Below are 8414 nucleotides of genomic sequence, written 5' to 3'. Positions count from 1 at the left end.
TTTATGTTTTACCAGTGGCATCACTATGTTGACTTGTGTAAAATGTGTAATCTTCATCCCAGTTCGTTTGAAAAGTAATCTTTGTTTGAATGTTTTAAGTCTAGGGAGAGTACTCGATATTCCTTGGAATTACGCTGTTTATTAAGTATGTACACACTCAACAGTCCTCCTAAAACTAATAGAGATACAACAAACTTGACTGCATTAATGTATATTTCTAAATACATGAAGGAGGGACCCTTATTAAACATAAATTCGAATGTTCAAATCTTATTTTCACTCTAATAGCTACAAATTTGTTTGGGGAATCCCTGCAAATTTAAGCTTAAACTTAATCCCCATTCCTCTTGCAGCATTTGTGTATTAGCTTATAAGGGAGTTAACTTTGTACCTATCATTATTTTTTTTGTTTAAATTGTAGTTACATCTTGAAATGAATTTATAGGCTAAAATTTTAATATGTATTCGTATTCGATAATTAATAACGAAAAATTGGGCATTAAGAATCTTAATGAGGATGAGTAAAGTAATGGTGAAGTATGTGAATCTAACAGCCCTGTTTGTCTTTTTGAATCTTTATTTGAACGACAAGATTGGGAAATTGTCGTTGAGTTGACGTAGCTATGGAGAAATTATTTTCTTGAACTCAATATGCGTAGGTTCGTACCTTGGTCATTCCTAGAGAAAAAAATATACCTTATGTATATTAACTTCACACCAGATTCCTAGGTTAGATAGCGTAGATGTAATGCTATAATGGATACTTAACCTTAATCGGTGGAACTCCATCTAACCAATTAAATGAAAAATTAAAGAAATTGTTAATCTTCCATATCTTATACCAGGTTTTAATTCAAATTGTGGAAATCATTCCTCAGCAGTTATAAAATGGGGAAGGGATTTATACTAGATCTAAGAAGGATAACAAGATAGTTATTTTGCAGCTATGGAGCAAGAATATAAAAGTTTTTGGTGTCAACAGAACGACATCAATCAAACGCCACTTTGACAACATCCATGAAGTCGCTTTAAATTCGTTTATCAATAATAATACTTTACAATTTTCGATCTATGACTATGTCAAAAAAAAAAAAAAAAAAAAAAGTTGTTTGTCGCTAAAAAAGAAATGCTTGATCGAAAGGCAGCTATGATTCTGATCAAGGATCTAAAAAATGCAATCATGGTTTCAATCATTCTTTAAAAAAATATGAGCCTTTTGAGTGACAAGTTTTTTAGCGAGCAAAAAGTGAGTAACAAGTATTCAGGCGAGGAGTATTGAAGCGAGTAACGTGTATAGCTCGTAATTCCTCGAGTTTTTTTTTTTTAGAAGCTCAAAAATACTCATGCAGCAAAATTTAGCTCACGGCAGATCACTAATATACAGCAATGCAATTTTATAACAATACTAACGGGAAAACTGGGAACAAACTTTGCTTTAATAATTTAGGTATTTACTCCTCTATACTTTTTAAATATACTTTAGTATCCAACATATAATTGAACATGATTTTTTCAAAGAAACAATGAGCTATAACTACGCTAGCTGTTACACTTTTATTTCTTAGATTAAGTAGTCACGGGGTCGTTAAGATATTAAACGCACACTCAAAAATGTTGTCTCTGCAATCCTCCAGACATACCATATTGTATTTATTCATATAATAATATTATGTTCAATCGGGTATGTGAAACAAATTAGTGCCACTATGACTTAGCCTAGGCTGTTTGGTAAAATAAGTTACTGTTTTGAGACTAGAAAAGGAAAACAGTAGGTAGAATTTCCTTTTTTTCTTATTTATTCATTATTTCTCGAATTATTGTTGTGCTAACATCTCCTCAAAGAATCTATTGTTCGCTGAGTACCTTTGAGTTTGTACAATAAATTTAGTGAAATGCCGAAAAAAAAATTATCCCTACGCCTGGATTAAAATTAATGGAGTCCATTAAATTTGGAGCTACCTACCGGACGACAACAAAATTTTTGTCGAATATGCCGATGTATGTACTCTTACAGCCCCCATCCCCCCCATTCAGAGTCAAACGACACTTAATATCCTCTTCCCACATCAAGCATATGAATGCATACGAACAACATTTGACTCATGAGGATTTCAACCCAATTACCGAGGCCATTACAGCGTTAGAAGGAAGACTCCCTTTAGTTGTTAGCTTGCCATTGTCCAACACTTAGGCGTTGATATCAAGCTAGAGCCATTCAAAACAAAATTAAATGCATTTTTAGGTAAAAATCCAGCGTACAACGATTTGTGAGACCTAGCAAATTCTGAGGAGACAATTTACAAAAAAAAAAATATTGTAAGTTGAGACTTAAAGAGGATTTTCAGCATAATGACATCCATTCATACAAAAATAAGAACATATTTATCAGTTAAAAGTGCCAGGAATAAGCTAATTATAAAATAGAATATGGAAATATCAGATTCTTAAGAGTATGTATTTATAAATAACTTTTTTAAGAATAAATTATATTTATTCCAAAATACAGCAATATGCTAAAGAACAACAGCATGAATGGCCTCAAAGGGGCCTTAACTTCAAATGGCGTAGGTAAAAATAGTTTGTATAACATCTCTTCTTTTAAAGACTTGAGTAAGTTATTATTCATGTATTTCAATATTCAAAAATTATTTAAACAAATACTTCTTCAAATTTAGGATTCGCATATAGCTAAATGTTCATTATCTCCGAGATAAGGTGTTAGAGAACTGCAGTAATATGGTTAAGAACAATAACATGAATTAGCTTCAAATGGCGTGCAAATAGTTTGTCTAACATCAATTTCTTCGGGTTAAGAATTGGGTATGCTCCGTGGATTCCAACATGTTGAAGTACAATTTATTTATGATAAGTATAAGTTGTTTTGAAGATTGAGCATATTAATTTATTTTTTCTTTTCTTAGCTTTACAAATTACTTAGATGACGAAAAATGAGGATTATACATGGAATTTGAAGTATGATAGGAAACAGATGGATTTTATTTCTACTCATAATTAGTATATTTTTTTCTGCATACAAATGTTTCATTATTTTTGTATATTTGTCCCTAATAATTTGTTGAATCCATTCGTAATATTGAATTTTAATAACTTCAATTTCGTTTCATTTGTGCCTGATAATTTTTTTAGTCCATTTGTAATATTTAGTGTTAATAACTTCAATTTTGTATCATTTGTCCCTAATAATTTGTTGAATCCATTTGCAAAATTTTGTGTCGTTTGTTATTATTAATTTGTTAATTTGTTTGTATATCTACTATTCAAATTTCTAATTAATATTTTTCGTTATAATTAATCGTTTTTTATTTGTGTTTTTTTTTACCCTTACTTCTTTAACTTAATAATACAAATATACGTTATAATACTTTAATGTATAGATTTACTAGTAAGTAATAAAATAAAATAACATTTATTGCTCCACTTCATATAAAACATATAATTATATAACATGTAAAAATAACTCAAACTTTTGATGCCCTCGCAATAGTTTACTGGATTTTGTATCCTACCGCAGTCTGTCTTGAAGGTGATGGTACATTATTTAGCCAGCCCCGATATCAGAATTCATTAAAAAACTGGAGAGGCAGGAGACGGAATGTCTAAATTTACTATTAATCTACTGCTACGGGTTAAGTGATAATCATAAGTTTTTGACTACACATTGTATGACACATCATATTAGCGACTTTTATTAAAAATTATTAATAAATCTATAATATAGGAATTTGGAATTTATTCATGATTTTCACGAAGTAAATCAGGTATTCCTGAATTTGAAATTTTCAACTAATTTTATATTAACTCTTCTCATGTAATATGAAATATAGAAGATTCTCATTTTTATACCAGTATCAAGTGATATTCTATCCTCCAAAACCGTAACTTTTAATCAAGAGGACCATATGTATCGCTCCCACTTTTTACATACACTCGCTCGATGCCCAGTCCTAAGTATGACCAAGGAATACTCTATTTATGAAACCCGCGCTCATTTTCCCTTTGTCACGCAGAGCATTCGCTACACACACCCGTTGCTATATTTTTATTTCTTATATCAAAAATGACTTCACGACAACCATTGTTTTATTTAAATTATTACCTTAGGTAGGGATTGCTTAATACTCAGAGTGCTCACACTTAAATGAATGAAGGAATGCGTCTGCTATGACTTGTGTACTGAAAGTTTGCCGCCCTGATGATTACATTAGGTAAAAATTCCAAGATAAGATTTATTCATTACCAAGGCTTGTCAAGTTTGTATTCCTTAAAATTCAGGTTTTTTTTAAACAGTCATCTTACTACTCGTAACATTACTAAATCGGAATTAAATTGATAATATGTACTTTATGACTCAAATAAATTTGTTTCTAGTTGAGTTGTTGAAATTTTTATATTTAAGTGTGTGGAAAAATAACTCAAAACTATTTTGAGTTATCAATTTCTTTAGAAGAAAAAATTATGCCAGAGGGTTCACAACAGATCACTGAAAAGTCACTAATAAAATAGTTTTGATTTTATTTAAACATCATATGCTTAGGATATTACGAGAACCAGGTACATCGAATCATTTGTAAAATATCAGATTAAAATATCAATATCAGCCCATCTTCAAAATCTCCATTTTTTTTCTTTTTTCTAAAGCCTATTACAAAAAAATGCTATATTTTGCAATGGAATAGGTTTTAAATGACGTTCTTTTTAAAAAAAAAATCATGAAAAATTATTTTTGTACGAGCAAAAGAAAATAATCATTTCCCATATTTTACATTCTTCTTAACCCTGATTCGTCATTCCCCGAATTCTTCTTTTTTGCATACAAAACATACAGAGACAATAATATAATCACTATGTTGATAAGTTGAAATATATGATTGAATAAGAATCTCTGTGAAATCTCAAAAAAAAATCCACTGTCACATCCAGTGGCAACCTCGTTCAACTTTCACGGTAGTGGTTATTTGTAACTACCACAGAAATGCAAAATTTGTCGCCCTTAAAATTTATTCGTTATATATATATAAATATTTATAAGAGAAGAATTTTGACGTCGTTTTTTTAACCAAAAGCTTGAATTTAGTCTTACTATTTATTTCTCTTTTCGTGTGTATTATATTACATAATTTGTCAATTATAAATAATTAACTTATTAGGTATGTTTTTGTGTGATTCAATAAGTTTTGTGTGCATACGAGAGAGAAAACCTGCTAAATAAAACCTGTTTAACAAGTTTGATGTATGTAATGGGAGTCTTAATACTATATATTAGAGAATGAGCCCAATCGGCACGTAACACCCCCTCCTTTTTGTACAACTGATGATACAGGTTAAAACTTGTAAAACAGCAAATTTGTTGTTGTCATTATCTTTCAATCCAAAAGCTGGTTTCATAAAAATATCGTTTTAGGTCAAACGTAATGCCGGCTTTGTGGGATTGCAAGGCCAAACGGATACATTTTTGAGACTTGTCCAGAAAATATTTCCCTATGAATGGGGCTTTAAACGTTTTCTCCTTAAAAATAAAAAATAACTAGAATGGGAAATCGGTAGAGCGCAAACCCTCCTCCTAAAATCAAACTGAGGTATGTACCTCAATTTTTTCGAATGTTAGAGTCAAGTATGCATTTTTTACGTTTTGCGTTACCTTGACCTTTGACCTTGACCTCTAAAAATTGTATGGCCTCTTACTATGACTACTGTACCAGAAATCGATCCCTAACTTTTGTCGTAATCTTAGAGACTAACAAACAAACAGAAGCAAAAACATAACTTCGTTGCGGAGGTAATGATTGCAGCATTGAAAAATAGAAAAGCCTATTTTTGTATTTGCAAAACTCGAGCGCAAAATTGTTTTGCGGATTTACATTCATAGCAATAAAACTATCGATCCCTCCCCATTAGATATTTTGAGTTCAATTTTATAGTGAGACATACATACATATTATACATACTTATATGTGTAGAATTAATGCACAGATACGCAGAAACATTGGTTAGAACATTATTGAGCAATACGGAAAGATGAATGACTATATACTTTTTGCATTTATATTTCCACATTTTTGTGCACCAGTTAGTAGGATATTACCTATAGGGCATGGATTGTTAACAATAAGTCTAGTCTACTATTATACTAACATATATTAAGGACAAGGCTTTTGATTGCCATAAATAAAAGAAACTTTGTGTTGTATACATACATTATAAATAAATGGTTTTCGAATATTCTGAGGTTCTCAACAACATTATTTGTATAAATCTATTTGAATGAAAAACATGTTAACACACAAATGATTGATCCTCATAATTAATGATACATTTATTTGTTGATGGACAGACTTTTCAATAAACACCGTTCTCACTGACGTCATAAATTGTACCAAACTACCTAAAATACACGAATTTGAAATTTCCGATAAATTTTGATTAAACTTCATCAAATGTCTTTATGAAGGAAATAACCCTAGTATTGAAAGCTACTTGATGTCAATAATAAACGCTGATACTTGAATTAAATCTAAGGAATAAGTACTAAAAATCCATAAAACCTTAATATATAAATTTAAATTCTATGTAAGTGGGTTAACACCATGATATAATTTCAAAACTTTTCGATTTCAAATGTTTCTCTGCAAAACATGAATAGTAAGTCATATTATATATGACAATGATGTCATCAAAAAAATTCCGGAATGTATACTGATTTAGGGAGGACAGTGGTTGGTTGTCACTATATATATTTATACTATGCGAATCCTAAGGCTTAAAATTATATTCTTCATAAGATCTTAAGTTATTAATATAATTATAATCCTTTTTTAACCGAGATAAAATAATATGAATGATGTGACAAAAAATAGAATTTTAATGTAAATATATTTGTGATGTAAATTTGAATACAAATTTAAATAATTAATTTAAAAAAGGAATATAGAAAAGTAATTGGATACATTGGTCTAAAATATATTAAAAATTAAAAAAGAAAAATACATGTTTCTAACTTTGATAAACGACATATTTGCTGACAGAGATCCCAATAAAAACTATACCTTTTTTAAATATAAGCTGACATGGTTCAGACAATTTTCACATCCCTAATTATATTACACAAATAATAAAAAGTCTTTTGAATTCCATATTTAGTTATAGTGTTGCTTGTCAAGCTGATCAGAAATATGTCATGTGTTTTTTCGTATTAAATCTGGTTTTGGAGAATTTTTGAGTTAAATTTTTTGAATTATAACTCAAATTTTTATACATTTATGCCAACATTTGATTATGAAAATAATAAATACTACATATAAAAGTTAATGTTTTCTCTGCAAATTCTTATGATAATTTCAAAAATGTGCTTATATGCGATCATCCTATCTTAAGAAAATTAAATTTAAATATTATAAACAAGCTATATTCTAAGGATACTGCTGGAAAAGGAATAATAACTCGGTTTTAAAAAAACAAAGAAAAACTAAAGGTACTTATTTAAAGTGTTGATAAATAGAGTTTCAAACAGGTCAGTCAAAAAGAAAAGTAAGAACGAAGACGTCGATTGTGAGAAATAAGAGATTCCAAGTGATTCTCAAAATCCCAAAGAAAAAGATTGTGAAGATAATAATGAAAACAACAAAGTCCCAAAAACGGACACACAATCTATACCTAAAAACTCCCAAAAAAAGAAGTCCAAACAAATATTAATCATTAATTTCCAGGGCTATGCTCATAAATATGTGGAAAATGACTCTAAGTGGGTAGACTGAGTCAGTAGGAAATCTAGGATATAAAATATCATAAATAGAGTTTGATCAATGTCATTCATAAATATTCTACCAAAAAGCATGCATGTATGTACAATGGTGGAGAACACAATATTGAACACCACATATTGTGTTCTCCAAATGATGATGAGGCGTTCAATTAACAGTATTGCACAATATACAATCAAATACCTAGCATTACATATTATCAATATAACATCGTAATCAAAAAATGTCATTATATAAGAAATCCATCATCTAATTGAAGAACTTACTAATTAAATGAGCGAAACTAGGTACATTGTATGTAGAGAAGTAAATATGTTATATTTATAATAAAAAGGGCTATCAACAATCGTTCAAAAAAGAAAAAGGAAACAGATTTGGCTTTCTCTTGTTTAGAGAGAAATATATCAAGCTGTCATAGATAATGTGTCAATATTGATTAAATGATACGTTGTTATAATTAATATTGTGAGGACATGTATTGTGTGAATCAAGCATGCTTAATTCACACAATACATGGGAACCTTATTATTATTATACAAGGTATGGACTGATTTACTCTTATCCTACATATTTAGTTGATATTTTAGTTATTACATGAATCTACATTGTGAAGAGGGGGAGGGACGGAAGAGAGGA

General features: G+C 29.6%; 1 long non-coding RNA gene across 1 annotated transcript; it reads left to right on the top strand.

The window, feature by feature from the left end:
* The first annotated feature begins 1089 nt into the window (after nt 1–1089).
* Nucleotides 1090–3428, top strand: LOC139905431 (uncharacterized). Its single transcript, XR_011780152.1, has 2 exons — nt 1090–2450; nt 2507–3428. It is a non-coding gene; the product is annotated as an uncharacterized lncRNA (long non-coding RNA).
* The last annotated feature ends 4986 nt before the right edge of the window (nt 3429–8414 follow it).

The sequence above is a fragment of the Lepeophtheirus salmonis genome, chromosome 5, assembly GCF_016086655.4.
Source record: "Lepeophtheirus salmonis chromosome 5, UVic_Lsal_1.4, whole genome shotgun sequence".
NCBI lineage: Eukaryota > Metazoa > Arthropoda > Copepoda > Siphonostomatoida > Caligidae > Lepeophtheirus > Lepeophtheirus salmonis.
The sequence above is the reverse complement of the archived record's forward strand: the minus strand, read 5'-3'. Positions and strand labels throughout refer to the sequence as shown.